Below are 16,901 nucleotides of genomic sequence, written 5' to 3' on the forward strand. Positions count from 1 at the left end.
AATGGGAGGACTTATGCAACCTGAACCAGGAGCTGCCTCAGGCATGTGTGCATGCATTTTAGCACCATCTCCATCACTGCGTTCAACCGAGTGGGAGGAATGGCAACCCTGAACAAGGCGTTGCTTCAGGCACATGTGCATACTCCTGTAGCACTCTCTCTACCACACCGTCATTTGAGTGGGAGGAAATTTGCAACCCTGAACCAGGAGCTGCTGCCTGACATGCCTTAAAATGGAGCGTTCTTTGACTGCGCCGAGTCACAATCTTCTCTGACATAGATGCCCAAGACTTGGCACTCACTCTGAGTTGGGGCTGTCAGGTTGCTTCCTTCAGCAGCCGCCAGGACTAGCTGTGCAAATCGATGCTCTGTTGGTATCCTCGTTCCCAAACAGGCTGCACGTGCTAGTGACTCCGAATCCTGCTCCTTTCCGATGCCAATGCAGTATACAGGAAGGACTGGAGCGCTTCTGGCCCCCGTATGTCAGACATAGTGGGAGAAATGCTGGAACAAAAACCTGCCAGTTATTTGTCATGGGCAAAGACATTTACATGAATGAAGACGCCCATCCCGGTTAAATCAGAGATTTGATACTTATTGTTATGAATAAAGTCGGCGTCTTGGGGAAGAATCTTCCACAGTCCCTTAAATGTGCGGAATTACCATGACGCCACCATGTGTAGCTCGCATAGGTGACTGATAGGTATAGCTCAACAAGGCTTTCCAAGCCAGGGATCTAGACCGCCATGGCAGGTCCGATTCCACTACACAATTTATTGGTGTAAGTGATAATAAAAAAATTCTTTTGGTTATGATAGTCACAACGTGACCTAATGGCAACTATATAAATGCCCACCCTGTATACCACTTTAAAAGAATACACTATAACTAGTCCACACAACCCATGTTTCGGAACCCCAGACTCACGTACCTGCATAGTTACCGGTGGTCTTGAGGTAAGCCCAAAGGCCCCTGATGTAGGTACCATTCCCATCCTTGATCTGGAGGGTAGGACTGCCGGGGTGCGTGGATATTACTTCGGAGTCACGTGAGTGACTACGTGAAGACCCCGTCAGCCCGCATGCGGGTCATTACGTCTACCGCATGGCGCAGCGACCGGTTCGACAGGCGCGCTGCTCCTGCACCGGTAAGTTAAAAGCCTACAGGTAAGTTTTAAACTTACTTCTTAGGTTGTCCTTTGTTCCAGGAAACTCTTCTCGCAGTTTCCTGTGGGATATTGCATTCAGTAACCCGGTCGGACCGCGGGGTAACTAATTACACTGCGGGGATGCCGGCTACGGACCGCGGTATGCGGTTAGCAGGTCTGTCGGGTTTGCTGTTCGAGTCGCTGACAGTGCCAGTGCCAGCGACTCCCGAGCTATTTTAATTTCGGGCCGCGGGGTTCTTTTTCACTGGTGGTGCTGGCTTCGGCCGGGGGCCGTCAGGACCACGTTTCCGACTTGCTGACAGTAGGGTCAGCGACTCCCGAGGGTCTTTAATTCGGGCCGCGGGGTTATTAGACCGCGGGGATGCCGGCTGCGGACAGCGACATGCGGGCAGCCGGTGGCCGTCGGGGGTGCTGCTCGAGTCGCTGACAGTGCGGTGAGCGACTCCCGAGGAATTCAATTCGGGCCAGGGTCATGCTGGCTACGGGAGAGTGTGTAGCGGTGGCCGTCGGGTCCGCATCCCGACTAGCTAACAGAGCAGTCAGGGACTCATGAGGTTTATTTGGCCGGCGGGGTTGTTGACCGCGGGTTATGCCAGCACGGTTCGCGGTAGAGGGCCGTCGGGGTACTACCCGACTCGCTGGCGGTATGGTCAGCGACCACAGCAGCTCATAGGAGGCAGAGACAGAGACTTGGGCTGGACGAGGCAGCCACGAGGTTTCCCTCCATTATTGCTGGACTTCTACACCACCTGATATGGTCCACGGACAGGGCCATATCAGCGCAGGTCCTCGGGGGACTGGGGCAGCACCTGTTTCAGGGCTGCTTTCTAATCTCCCCTCAATGGAGAGAAGTGCAACCCTGGAAGTGTGTCTAGAGCACATTCTACGTTAGATTCCAGTATACCTGGGGGGGGGGGGTGTCATGTTACTTATGACTTCATCACCCTTACGTCTCCTATGGCAGTTGTTTACCAGGGAACTGACTCTGTGGTAGGAGAAAGCTCCGGGCCAAGCTGGCCTTCAGGTAAAATATACTATTCGCAACTCGACAATTCTGCCCTCCTAATTTAGAACGGAATTCGGGAAATTGCACTAAGTCACTATTATACCAAGAGAGGATTTATTTTCACTTACACCAACAAATTGTGTAGTAGCATTGGACCTGCCATGACAGTCTTAATCACTGGCTTGGAAAGCCTTGTTGAGCTTAATTATCGTCACCTGTGCGAGCTATACAGGGTGGCGTCATGGTAATTACGCTCATTAGGGGACTGTGGCAGGTTCTTCCCCAAATTGCCGATATCAATTAAGTAATCTAATATCTCGTTAACTGGTATGGGCGTCTTCATTCTGGTAAAGGTCAAGGCGGCGCGACTCACCTGTTGCAGCGGCCCCTACAGCCTGTCTGTCTTTTTTTTATTTTTTGTCTAGTTAAATGTAGTGTTTGGTGTTTTTTAATACTGGTTTTAAATGTGTATATGTGGGGGGCGGGGAGCGGGGGAAACAGTTTAAAATCTCTTCCCTGTCTGGGAGACCCGACCTTTTCCCTGTCGGGTCTCCATTGTCGTTGGGGCCTAGCACCGTGGAGCGGCCTCCAACCTGAACGACCCGGGGGCTCGGGAGACTGCTGAGCTGCGGACTACTCACCATCGGCCGGCCTCGGAGCGTGGGGAGCGGTGGTGACTCGCTGCTGCGACTCGACTCCTGGGGCTCGGAGGCTCCAGCAACGCAGCCGCAGGTCCGGTGGACTGGGACATCGGGAGCTCGCGGGTCCGGGGGGGAGAGAGAGACCGCTTCCCGGAGCTCCCGCAACACGACTTCTCCAGCCCGTGTCGTGGGGTTGGAACGACCCAGAGCTGGGACGTACATCGCCAAGCACGGCTTCATGGCCGTGGGACATTCCAGCGCCCGCCGGGGGCTCCAACACAGTGACTTTTAGACCGGGAGCGGGGCCGTAAATCGCCCGGCACGGCCTAAAATGGCCGTGGGACTTAGCATCGCCCGCCTGGGGCTTGGAGATCGGGAGAGACATGGAGAACAGGGGAGAGAAAAGACTTTGCCTTCCATCACAGTGGGTTCACTGTGATGGATGTTTGTGTGAACTAAATTGTGTGTATGTCTAGGAATTGTCTTTGTTTGTATGGCTGTGGAAACAGAATTTCGTTTGAGCCTCACTGAGGCTCAAATGACAATAAATTGTATTGTATTGTATTGTATTGTAAATGTCTTCGCCCATGACAAATAACTGGCAGGTTTGTGTCCAGCATTTCTCCCACTATGTCTGACATACGGGGGACAGAGGCGCTCCAGTCCTTCTCTGTAGGCTGCATCAGCATCGGAAAGGAGCAGGATTCGGAGTCACTAGCACGTGCAGCCTGTTTGCGGAATGAGGATACCAACAGAGCATCGATTTGCACAGCTAGTCCTGGCGGCTGCTGAAGGAAGCAACCAGACAAACCCAACTCAGAGTGAGTGGCAAGGCTTGGGCATCTATGTCAGGTGAGATTGCGATTTGTTGCAGTCAAAGAACGCTCCATCTAAAGGCATGTCAGGCAGCAGCTACTGGTTCAGGGTTGCAAGTTCCTCCCACTCAAAGGATGGAGTGGTAGAAAGAGAGTGCTACAGGAGTATGCACATGTGCCTGAAGCAACGCCTGGTTCAGGGTTGCCATTCCTCCCACTGGGTTGAGCGCAGTGATGGAGATGGTGCTAAAATACATGCACACTTGCCCGAGGCACATCTGGTTCACCGCATGTCCTCCTAATCGGATGTATAAAGGATGAAGATGGAGCCATATATATTATAAGATCATGGGAGATGGAGTCGCAAAACATGGTGCGTACAGAGGCATGCACAGACAAGTTGAGGAGGCAGATGGTGACAACTGATTCAGGTAAATTACTTCCACTCTAAAAGGGTGCCAAAGGTTAGTATGGATTGACTCCAAACAGGAACGGAATATGACTGTGCCGGGGTCCTATGCTTAATGCTTAATGCATAATGCACGATGGTAGCATGAGAGAAAATGGTGCTTTGCCTCTACAATTGCTGCTCCGTCGGTGACGGACTAGCCACCAGAAGAGAAATTGGCCAGCAGCATCAGCGATCTAATGGGAATGACAACATGGATAGTCTGCGAATGAAATTTCGCTAGAACTCCAGTAAGGTAAGGGACCTGGAGTTAGAGACATTAGTAAGTAGGTCTCGTTATTTACCTCCATGAAAGTCAATATGGTGGACTAACATTATTCAGCATTGCTCCACATAATTTCATCAGCAAATCATCAGTTATATTACAAACAGATGCGAGGGCTTGAGATGAGAAATTACTAATACCATCTCTTCTCACGGAGGTGATGGGACTTCCATGAATTACCTGTTCTTCAGTTCTATGGTATCGGCTACCTTAAACACTAGGTGCATGCTAGGGGTTAAGGGTTGTGCGAATAGGCATATCAGCATGTTCAAGTCCAAGTTCATACGCGTTTGTGGTGTCATAGGTTAATCACTTGGGTGCAATCAAGTCCAAGTAGCCTGGGATGGTTTACCTAACCTCTTTTGGCACGAGAGTAGAATCATTTTTAATCTATGTCAAAACAGAATGGATGATGGATCACTTGTATTTTAATGACGATGACTTATGGAACACTAAGATCGAGATGTTGCATCCAGGCTCAATCACCAGTAGAAATATATTTTATATATATAGGTGGCATGGCAGTGGCGATAGATGCACTCTCGCTACTCTGGGGAGGTTTGTCTTGCTCCATTTTGCCTTGTTGGTCGGGTCTTGCATTCAGTAATCCGCTTCAGGCATTTTGTAGTGATGGTCCTATGCAGCCATGGTTCCTGCTGATGTTGGGAATCATATAAGAACCTTACATGATTATTCTAACATAGTATTGCTGGTTCAGCCCGTGACTCGGGGAACCATCCTATGCATGATAACTAATTCATTGACATATACACGGCATGGATACTGACGACTAGGAGTTCAATTTCGAATGGGTCTTTGACATAGTTAGTTATAGGACTATTATCTGTGCCAAATGTGCCTTCTCATTTCTGCTAGAAGCAGGACCCACTTTGTTGGGTCTCACTCTCTGATATCCAGTTTCATGAAGGGTATCTTCAACTCTAACCTCACAGGCTAGACACGTAGAGATATGGGATGTTAACATTGTGCTGACGCCGCTTCGCCGGTGGGCTCCGGTTTCATCCCTGTCCTTGGTCAAACTCACTTTAAAGTGGTTATGCTCATGGCACTGGTTCAGCGCTATGGGTCCAGTCATTGCATAGCGTGCCTGGTCAGCATGGTTACAGCTGCAGGCAAATAACTATTTATGTTTATGGCTTAGTCAAGCAGAGTAGACCAGGGGCATCAGGTCTAACTACTGTTTGGGCATACCCTATGGACCTTCGGTTATATGTGGTCATCTACTACTATAAGTTAGTTCACTTAGAGCCTTATGGGCATGGATCTAGCTATGGTTGTCAGTTACATAACCTCACAGTAGGTATCAGTATAGACCATCTCCAGGTTAAACGGGTTATGGCTTATGCAGGAGTGATTGACATTTCAATCTCACTATCTCACGGCTGTAACAGTTCAGCGGTAGGGGTATGGACGTTCTACGGTACCACATCCTAGTGTCTCCAGGGTGGCCAAACGAACGATCTTTCAATACTTTGTACGAACCCTTTGCAGACCGGGGGTATTTGCCAATTCAATTAGTTCTGTCATAGTTCCTCCTGGATGACAGGGGTTACTATTGTGATTATTGGTTCATAGAAGAGCATCAGCATGTCTACATCTATGTCATGTCTGAATGCATGATTATGTTTACTCATCCTTGGTCAATTGATGTAGTGTGTGACGCATGTACTCGTTCCACGGCATGAAGTCACAGAGCTTTAAAATCTTCATGTAGTCACTCACGTGACTCCGAAGTAAAATAGTAAGATTAAACGAGAACTTACCAGTTTGAAGTTTGATCTTTATTTTATGAGGAGTTACGATGAGGGATTACGTGCCCTCCGCTCCCAACCCCTCCTCATAAAACTCAGCTGGTAGTTCTAGTTTTCGAATCTTACTATCCTCAGGTCAATGTTTCCTGTCTGTGACTTCATACAGCTGCTTTGACGATTGACGCGCATGCGGGATGACGGGGTCTTCACGTAATCCCTCATCGTAACTCCTCATAAAATAAAGATCAAACTTCAAACTGGTAAGTTCTCGTTTAATCTTACTATTATATGTGGTATATTATCCCTGAAGGCAAGCTTGGGCCTAGGCCTGAAGACCTCTGCCCACAGAATCGGTTTTCTGGCTGCTACCAGCTTAGAGAAATGCTACTGCGTTTGGACGTAAGGGTGATGTTGCCGCTAGTAACGCGAGGGAAACTCTGGTATTTTATTCATAAATGTAGAATGTGCCCTGGACACACTTCCAGGGTTGGGGTCAGTCACATACTGACCCTTGCACTCCTCTCCACTTGAGGGGAGATTAGTAAGCAGCCCTGAAGACAGGCGCTGCCGTAGTTCCCCGAGGACTTGCGCTGATATGGCCCTGATTCGTGGACCATATCAGGATGGGTTTAATGTCCGAGGACGTACCCTAAAATGACGGAGGGGAACCCTCCTGGCCGGGCTCATCCAGCCCAGGCCTCTCCGACTCCGTATGGCTGCCTTCCTTTTGGGCTGCCAAAGTCGGGGTCGCTGACCGCACTGTCAGCGAGTCGGGTAGTGAACCCGACTGCCATCCGCAACTCGCTCTACCATGGACCGTAGCCGACATCACCCGCGGTCTGAAATACCCCGCGGCCCGAATTAAAAACCCTCGGGAGTCGCTGACCACACTGTCAGCGACTCGAGCAGCAAACTCGACGGCCACCCGCTACCCGCACTTCCACGGTCCGTAGCCGGCATCCCCGCGGTCCGACCGGGTTTCGCCCGTATGTAATATCCAACAGGAAACCCTACGAGAAGAGATTCCTGCAACAAAGGACAACCTGAAAAGTAAGTTTGAACTTACCTGTAGGATTTGAAACTTACTGCTGCAGGAGCAGCGCGCCTGCCAGCCAGTCGTTGCGCCATGCGTCGACGTAATGACGCGCATGCGGGCTGGCAGGTTCTTCACGTAGTCACTCACGTGACTCCGAAGTAAAATTGTACTGGCCACCATCATTTCCTCTGGCAGCCCATTCCATTTTCCCAGCCTTTGTGTGAAAAGTAGCTCCTAATATCCCTGTGAATCTTTCCTCTCACATCTTTAACCTATGCCCTTTAGATTTTGTCTCACCTACCTTGGGCAAGAGACTGTGGCTGTTCACCTTATCGATGCCCCTCATGACTTTATACATTTCTACTAGTTTATCGTTCAGCCTCCTATGATCCAGGATAAAGACCCAGACTATCCAGCCTCCATCACAAATGAAACCTTCCAAGTCTGTTAATATCTTAGTAAATCTTTTTTGTAGCCTTTCCAATGTAAATTCCATCCTTCCTCTATCAGGACTACCAGAATTGTAACCAATACACCAAATGTGGCTTTGCCAATGTCTGTATAGCTGAATTATGATATCCCAGCTCCTGTACTCAATGTGTAGAAAGGATGCTGGTTTATACTGCGTCTGAAGAAGGGTCCCGACCTAAAACATCACATCCTTTTTCTCCAGAGATGCTGCCTGACCTACTGAGTTACTCCAGTACTTTGTGCTTATCTCCAGTACTCAATACCTTGACTGATGAAGGCACGTGTACCGAATGCCTTCACTGCCCTTTCTACTTGTGTTGCCACTTTCATGGAACCATACACCTGGGTTCTACAACTTCCCAAGTCTCCACTATTTTCTGTTGAAGTCCTGCTCTGGTTTGTCCTATCAAAATGCAACACCTCATTTATCCGAATTAAACTTCTTCTGCCATTCCTCGGTCCATTGGATCCATTGATCAAGATCACACTGTAATCTTAGATAACCTTCTTTACTGTCAACCACACCACCAATTAATTATAATGTCACCTGCAGAAAATACTAACCTGCCACGCACATTCACACCCAAATTGTTTATATAAATAACGACCAAAAGTGGACATGGCACTGATCCCTGTGACACACCATTTCTTTCAGGCCTTCAAGCCTCTACCACCTTTCTGTTTCCTACAAGTCAACTTTGCATCGAATTGACTAGTTCTCCCTTCCCAACCAGCCTACCACACCGTACCTTACCAAAGGGCTTGCTAAAGTAAAGTCAATGTGAGATGTGATGTCCAATGTGAGATGTGATTGGTACACTGGTCTGTAGTTACCAGGCTTTTCCTTGTAGCTTTTCTTAAATAGAGGTACAAAGTTGGCATTGGAATTGAGAAAAATATGAAGTTATGAAAACCTGAAATACATTAAAGTAACGAGAAACCTACAATGAGATGGGATGGAGGGATCTGTGATTGATGGTGCGATTAACATTGAAAATTAATATTTCAGTAGGTGTGAACAGCAATCAGGAAATCCAATGGAATAGAACCAGATAATGCTGTACATATTCAACAGTGGGGAAAGAAAACATTTCATACCGATTTTACTTCACGGATTTCTTACAGTATAATTCTGAAATTTTAGTTTCAGATTTCATCCGTTTAGTGTGTTTGACTTAGGGCAAATTTAATCAGTCACACAGCATGGAAACAGGCCCTTTGGCACACCAAGTCTGGTATACATTAAGTGCCCATTGATGCCAACATGTTATACTTGTGCATTCTCCCCACATGTGCATTCTCCCCAAAGTCTACCACTCACACACAGGCAAAGAAAATCCATGTGGTCACACATGCAAAGTCCACACACACAGCCCCAGAAGATAGGATTGAGTCTGGGTCACTTGAACTTTGAGATAAAACTCTACGAGTTGTGTCACACTGCTGCATAGGGTGCACTGACTTTTATTGTAGGCGACCTGCGAGTTCAAGGGTCAGTCTTGCTACAGCTGTACAAATATTTGATGAAACTCCACCTAGAGTACTGTGCAGTTTTGATATTTCCATCTGAGCAAGGATATATTTGCCTTGGAGGTGGTGCATTGTAAATTAATTAGATGAATTCAGGATAAAAGATTCTCCAACATGGAGAACGGGGCATTTCTTACAAAGGTTTAGAAGTGACTTTATTGAAACATATACAATTCCCAGGGGAATGTTGACTCTTCTGGATGAGGCATCTACAAGTCTTATTGAGGAAGCTTACATCAGTCAATTGGGACAGTCTAGAAAGGTTATTTACTCACAGGAAGTTTAAGAAGGAACTGCAGATGCTGGAAAATCGAAGGTAGACAAAAATGCTGGAGAAACTCAGCGGGTGAGGCAGCATCTATGGAGCAAAGGAAATAGGCAAAGTTTCGGGTCGAGACCCTTCTTCAGACTGATGCGAGTGTGGGGGTGGGGCGGGAAGAAGAAAGGAAGAGGCGGAGACAGTGGGCTGAGGTAGAGCTGAGAAGGGGAGGAGAAAACAGGGACTACCTGAAATTATAGAAGTCAATGTTCATACCGCTGGGGTGTAAACTGCCCAAGCGAAATACGAGGCGCTGCTCCTCCAATTTATGGTGGTCCTCACTCTGGCCATGGAGGAGGCCCAGGACAGAAAGGTCGGATTCGGAATGGGAAGGGCTGAACCACCAGGAGATCAGGTAGTGTAGGATTTCCTGCGGTTGCAAGGGAAAGTGCCAGGAGAGGGGGTGGTTTGGGTGGGAAGAGACGAATTGACCAAGGAGTTACGGAGCTTTCCGGAGAGACCGCTCCCTCCGTACCTCCCTGGTCAATTCGTCCCTTCCCACCCAAACCACCCCCTCTCCTGGCACTTTCCCTTGCAACCGCAGGAATTGCTACACTTGTCTCTTTACCCCCCCCCCCCCCTTGACTCCATTAAAGGACCCAAGCAGTCTTTTCAGGTGCGGCAGAGGTGCACCTGCACCTCCTCCAACCTCAACTATTGCATCCGCTACTCTAGGCGTCAGCTGCTCTACATTGGTGAGACGAAGCGTAGGCTTGGCGATCGCTTCGCCCAACACCTCCGCTCAGTTTGCATTAACCTACCTGATCTCCCGGTGGCGCAGCACTTCAACTCCCCCTCCCATTCCGAATCCAACGTTTCTATCCTGGGCCTCCTCCATGGCCAGAATGAGGACCACTGTAAATTGGAGGAGCAGCTCCTCATATTTCGCTTGGGCAATTTACATCCCAGCGTTATGAACATTGACTTCTCTAATTTCAGGTAGTCCCTGCCTTCTCCTCCCCTCAGCTCTCCCTCAGCCCACTGTCTCCGCCTCTTCCTTTCTTCTTCCTGCCTCCCCCCCCCACCCTCACATCAATCTGAAGAAGGGTCTCGACCCGAAACGTTGCCTATTTCCTTCGCTCCATAGATGCTGCTTCACCCGCTGAGTTTCTCCAGCATTTTTGTCTACTCACAGGAAGAGAATCTTTCAGAACTCATGACTCTTCTCTCCTTGGCTCACATCTCTGGATATCGACCACCCATTTGCCAATCAACCCCCATTACCTGTATCCACCTATCACTTGCCAGGCTTTGTCCCACCCCCACTCTCTTCCAGCATCCTCCCTTATTGCAATCAGTCTGAAGATGGGTCGCAATCCAAAACGTTGCCTATCCATGTTCTCCAGAGATGTTGCCTGACGTGTTGAGTTACTCCAACACAATGTTGTTTTGCTCAAGATATCAGCATCTGCAGTTTTTTGTGTCCACACAACACCAGACTTAGTATAAAAGTGAAATATTGGGATTGTTGCTAAAATGTTAGCTTGAATCATATGAAGGCCTGGAACATGACATCTTTCAACTTAAACATTTTTATTTTCTTCCCACGCTCACTACATGAGATGGTTCTACCAGGCACAAGGGCATGTAACACATTTCAACATTCACTGAAAAGCAATCACTTCATAGCTAGTTTTGTAATTACTGCTCCATTTAAATTGAATCTTAGTTTATTTTGTGATCTGAGCATTCCTTGGGTTCCTTTGATTCACAGGTGCCCCCCAACCAAGTTTCTCCCTTTGTCTCCCGAGGAGATTATTATTGAATTAATCTTTTCATGCTCATCCACCACTTATTCACGTTCGTAAGTATAGGAGCAGAATTAGGCCATTTGGCCCATCAAGTCTACCCCACCATACAATCATGGCTAATTTATCTCTCCCTCTTATCCCATTCTCCTGCCTTCTCCCCATAGCCCATGACACCCCTGACCTATGGGTAAAATGCAACAGTCACAAGTTGGCCCATCTAAAATCTCATACGGCACATGGACTGCCCTTGAGCAATGGCAATCTGCTACTTCTCAGAAAAATTATAGGGCGCATGATTTGTACTCTAGTCCCATTTCACCATGTTATCACTTAACCAAGCAACTTGGGTATGGAAGTGCTGTTTTGTTTTTCACATACTCAAGTTTCCCTCTATCCCAATAGGAAGCTGTTCAGTCATCATAATGCTCAATCCAATCTTACTTTCAAGTTGCACGTGCCACAACTCTGAGGGTAGAAAAATGATCAGCCTAATATTTCAGCATCTATCCTGAAAGTGATCCAAATAGAAAATCTAGCCATTCTTAGACCATCAAACCAAGGAGCCATCCAAGTCCTGCAGTAGACCCAAAGAATGCACGTCACCACACAAAGTAGTTGACGGGAGATTTTCAGGCCAACAACAGCTCAAAAAGATTTTGCCATTCCAATTGCAATTTCAATGACCATGTGCACGAATTTGCCGTCATGATTTCCGAAAACAGTGGCTGCTCTTTAGCATCTATTCAGCTGTGAATTGCTGTAGGAAATGCTGAGGCAATGAAAAATATTATTCGTATAAATTTGTTCTTTCATTATCACCTGGTAACTGAAATAGAAGACTAATTGCACTCGCAAAAAAACCCATCAAAAGTATGAGAAGTTTGTCGTATGCAGACTTAGCACTCTGTGATTACAACATCAAGTGTGTAAATGTAGACCACAAGTGTTTTCACAGGAATAGAAGATGGAGTTATTTCCTGTAAATAGACCAAGACAGCAAGTGTCATATGCCTATAGTTGAACATTTCTGAAAAAATGTAATGTAAATGTATGGATTACTTAACTTTTCGCCCCAAATTATTCCTAGTTTCATTTTGCACCACCCACCAGTTCGGGAAATCCTTTACCAAGATATATTTTACGAACTTCATGATTAAATTATTCTGCTTTTAATTTTCCCTGCAACCTTCATTCCAGAGGGACTGCAGAATCTTTAACTGCATGGGTGATTTCATTTCAGTTAGCAATAGAAGAGCCTCATGAATAATGTTTAGATGCTTTGAATTATATCTATAATGGTACTTTTGTATTGTATTTAACTGTTCACAATGCAATGCCTTCAATTGAGACCTTTATTCTATGTGTGATTGGTACTCCATCACCCACAGTGTTACTTCAGAAATGCAAATTCAATAATTGTGATTCAGTTGTTTAACAACAGATAATGGTTGGCTAGAACATGTTTGTGCAAAGAAATCCTTAAAATTGAATAAAGGATCATTTTAATGGAGTGAATGCGTTTACTTAACAATACCATGTTGTTGTTATTTAATTATAAAGTTGTTAGAGAGCTAATAAATAATGACATCATTTTTTTATTTAGAAATGTTGGTGAGTCAAAATCTCCAAAAGTAAACAACATCTTTGGCTCAATCAAAACTATTTATCAATCAAAAGGCTTGGATAGAGCAGATGTGGATAGGATGTTTGTGGGAGAGTCTAGAGGTCATAGCCACAGAATTAAATGACGTTCCTTTAAGGACATGAGGAGGAATTTCTTTAGTCAGAGAGTGCTGAATCTGTGGAATTATGTGTCACAGAAGGCCACTAATGGATATTTTTAAGGTAGATAGAGAAGATTCGTGATTAATGTCAGGGGTTATGGGGAGAAGTCAGGAGAATGGGGTTAGGAGGGAGAGATAGATCAGCCATGATTGAATGGTGGAGTAGACTTGATGGGCTGAATGGCCTAATTCTGGTCCTATCACTTATGACATCCTTGTTCTAACTATTGAATTTGGTACATCCAGGAACATTGGTCATCAGTCTCTGACCTATGTACACTGTTACCACTCCATAGGTTAAACAATACACAATAAAACTTGCATTCAATTTCAATAAAGGAGGAAAAGGTCACTGATTGCCCAGAATATAGGTCCAAACAGATAGCAATAGTCACCAATACAAAGAAACAGGTAAAATAGAGATGGCACATCAATATATTGTGACTTTCATGAATGCCTGATATCGCTGCTTGGATATAATTGAACAATAGCATTCATTGCTTTGGATATTTATTTTGTAACTTAACATACCTCTAGTAGTCTCTGATTAACCATAACAGTGCAAATTTTACGCAGCATTGAATTGACATGGATAAATATGATGTAACAGAACAGAGTTCAATGAGGTAGTTTTCTGGGAAAAGATGATGCAGAGATTTAAATGAGAATTTCACAATGCCAGATGGTGTAAGGCATTGCCTTCAGTGGCAGAGCTCAGTAAGTCATGGAACCCATGATAAAGAAAGTGTTAAGGTTGGAGGTTACAGCACAACGTATGAATTAAGCACGAGGACATTTCACCTGTGATCATGCTGCAAAAATACGAGTAAGAAAGGTCAAGGGACACACGCAAAACAAAAATGATATATTACATATACACTTGTGTATTTGATAGAGGGTAATTGCACCCACCAATCTTTCAATGAATGCACCACCCATATGCACCACACCCCTTCTTTGATTTGGTGCATAGCTTCCAAATATTAATGCCAAATATCTTGCATTTTTACCTGATATGTCACCTATCCACATTTGCCAGAGATGCTGCCAGACCTGCTTAGTTAATCCAGTGCTTTGTGTTATTTTTCCCCCAAATATCTATTCCTAACTACATTAAATGATTCAAGCCCTTTCATTTTGCAAGTCAACATCTATTAGTTAGAAATTATTGAAAGTGGTTCAAACACTTTTATTAATTAACCAATTATTTTGGCTACAGCCTGCTTACCTACTGCTGGAGTTAATAATATTATTTAAGAGATTTAACATTGTCAATAAACAAAACATTACATACTGTGAGAGCAAAGTCAGATTTGTGGTTAAAATGAAGCCACTGCTTGATTTTTAAAATGTTACACTTAATCTATGGAATTGATACAAACATTATATATTGTATCTCTGTTCCCGCTGGGCTCCTTATATTAATCATGCGATTACAACAGTATTCTCAGTAGTTTATCTTTATCAGTGTTCATTTATAACTTCCTTTCCATGCATGTGCAATTTCGGAGAAAACTCAAGAATATTCAAGTTCTGTATTTTCTTAAAATTTATTATTTTGTATTAGCATTATATTTGCAATTTGATGCACCAATATTAGTCCTAATCAACAAAACACTTATTGTAAAATGTACAACATTAAACTATTTACTGACTGGTATTTAAACTATTAACAGATGCTGATATTGTACTCGTTGAAAGCAATAGTTCTTTCCATTGTCGTACCAGGCACTATGCACAGTGTGGATCAGATACATCAGTATAAAGCTATTCTCCTCTGGCTCTCATCCTCAATTTCAGAAAACAACTAGGAATGTTTTCTCGACATGGCAGCGTTTCAATGCTTGGCTAATTTAGTATACCAGCAATGATTTGTCAGTAACTTAGTATTGACTAAAGGACTGGTATTGGACCAGTAAAGCAGTTTGGTCAAGTGCATTTGAACCCAAATACCTGAGAATTAAACAGATAATGGAGCTCATAAAAATATTTTTCTGAATGTATTTCAAAATTCTTCAATTCTTCTCATCACTGAAACGATGTAGAGAAGAAACTAACTTTTAGCCTCTTCAGCATATCTCCAAGTGGGAATTAATATTCAAATAACAGTTAGAACTTGAACTTAAATAAAAAAGGAACTGCACTAATTAGTCTCCTAGCTAGCTGCATGTGTTCAGGGAGTAATATAGCAATTTAATCCTATTATTTTGATGACCAAAGACATCCAGGGCACTTTATTGAAATCTGAAGCTCCTGTAAAAAAGTCTTAGAAAATGTGCACACTTAGGAATTGATCTATTATCTCATGTCAATTTTACATATACATACAACTTAAAACCTTTAGATATTTAAAATGAATGTAATGTACCATGCAACTTGGGTCACAGTTTGTTTCTATGGGCTTGTCTCAACATGTTCCCAATTGGGTATTAGAGTATAGTTCTGACTCAAGTAGAAGTGCTTCTTCTCAAACAAGATGTATTGGCTTTTTAAGAGAAAGTCAGGGACGAGGAAAATATTCAAGAGGCCAAATGTTTGTCACTCACCGTCAAAATAAAAAAGTTGGTGGTTATGATATTGCAGAACTTGTTGTGCACAAACTGTCTGTCGCAATTTGTTCAACAGTCACTACAACTCACATGCATGTTGGAGCATTTGTAAGATATTTAATGAAGAACATTAAAAATCCAGCTATTTTATATCGGAGTAAATAATTTGTTGAAATTTCTACAATAAACTGATTCAATATACATGAACACGTACCTTGATTTCAAGTTTAAAACAAAATTAAATCATTAACAAGGCTTCTATGTTTGAGATGTATAACATTTGTATTATGAATGGGAACAGTTGATAATCCCAGAAACACAAAATTCTCAAATTTAGGCAGGTGTGGCCAGGTAACACCATGTTCCTAAATAAACCACTGAACATTGCCTACTTTTTCCACAACTTCAACATGTAGCTTATTTTTAGAATAAAGTGATTGCATGCATGACTATTGTTTACATCTACTATGGATTAGGCTCATGAAAATTAACCTACCAAAAATCATCTCCATAACAAAAATCTGTAATTTTCCTTTCTAGTCTTACAACTTTTGCTGAAAAACATGCAATCTGGGAAAGTAATAGCACATACCATCTCTTTTTTTTTTATCCACCTGATTTCAAGCAAAACATTTAACACGGTGTTTCACCAAAGAGCACCAACCATATTTAAATATCCAGCACCGAAGAAAAGTTGTCCCACTGATCTTAAATAAAAATGCACGTCTTCGTGTTCACAGACTTAGATCAATTGTTACAAACTGTCATTGCTGCCATTCTGTATAATATGTCGGTAAATACGAACTATGAAAAACTATGAAAAACAAGAACTTACAATAATGTGAGTGTAATTAAGGCATCGTCCCGTTTGACAGAAGAGCGAACCAAACACCGATGTTGCTGAGTTTTAGCGGTAGCAGGGTTAGACTCAGAGGTTGTACGCAGTCACTGGAACAACGACGGGCTTCCCTTCGCCCACTTTAGTCGTCCCAGAGAGAGCAAAGCCAGCAGTAGGCCTTCTTACGACATCACGGTCGGTAACCCCGATCCTTTTGGGGACATGCCTTTCAAACCGCCATTAACAGATGGGAAAACTACGATTTCGAGAAATGTATGGATGAAAACACCCAGCGTTCCGCAGATAATTTGAGGAGACAGAAACTTCCCCTCATCACTTCCTACTGCGCCGGGCAGGCAGCAGCTTTTTCGCCTGCGCATTACCTCATCAAACCTTGTGGTCAGACAACAGTGACGCAGGACGCAGGCGGCGCTGGTGCCGGGTAAAGGAAAGTGAAAACAAACGCTTTATTTTCACAGCGATACGGA

The 16,901-nt window shown here is 44.5% G+C and overlaps 1 protein-coding gene across 1 annotated transcript in view; it reads right to left on the reverse strand.

Moving 5' to 3' along the window:
• Nucleotides 1-16,835, reverse strand: part of dcun1d3 (defective in cullin neddylation 1 domain containing 3) — a 62,985-nt gene extending 46,150 nt beyond the window's left edge. Inside the window, 1 exon segment of the mRNA XM_033040318.1 lies at nt 16,411-16,835. The gene's annotated coding sequence lies outside the window, so the exon portion shown is untranslated.
• Between the last annotated feature and the right edge of the window lie 66 nt (nt 16,836-16,901).

The sequence above is a fragment of the Amblyraja radiata genome, chromosome 22, assembly GCF_010909765.2.
Source record: "Amblyraja radiata isolate CabotCenter1 chromosome 22, sAmbRad1.1.pri, whole genome shotgun sequence".
In the NCBI taxonomy this organism is placed as follows: domain Eukaryota; kingdom Metazoa; phylum Chordata; class Chondrichthyes; order Rajiformes; family Rajidae; genus Amblyraja; species Amblyraja radiata.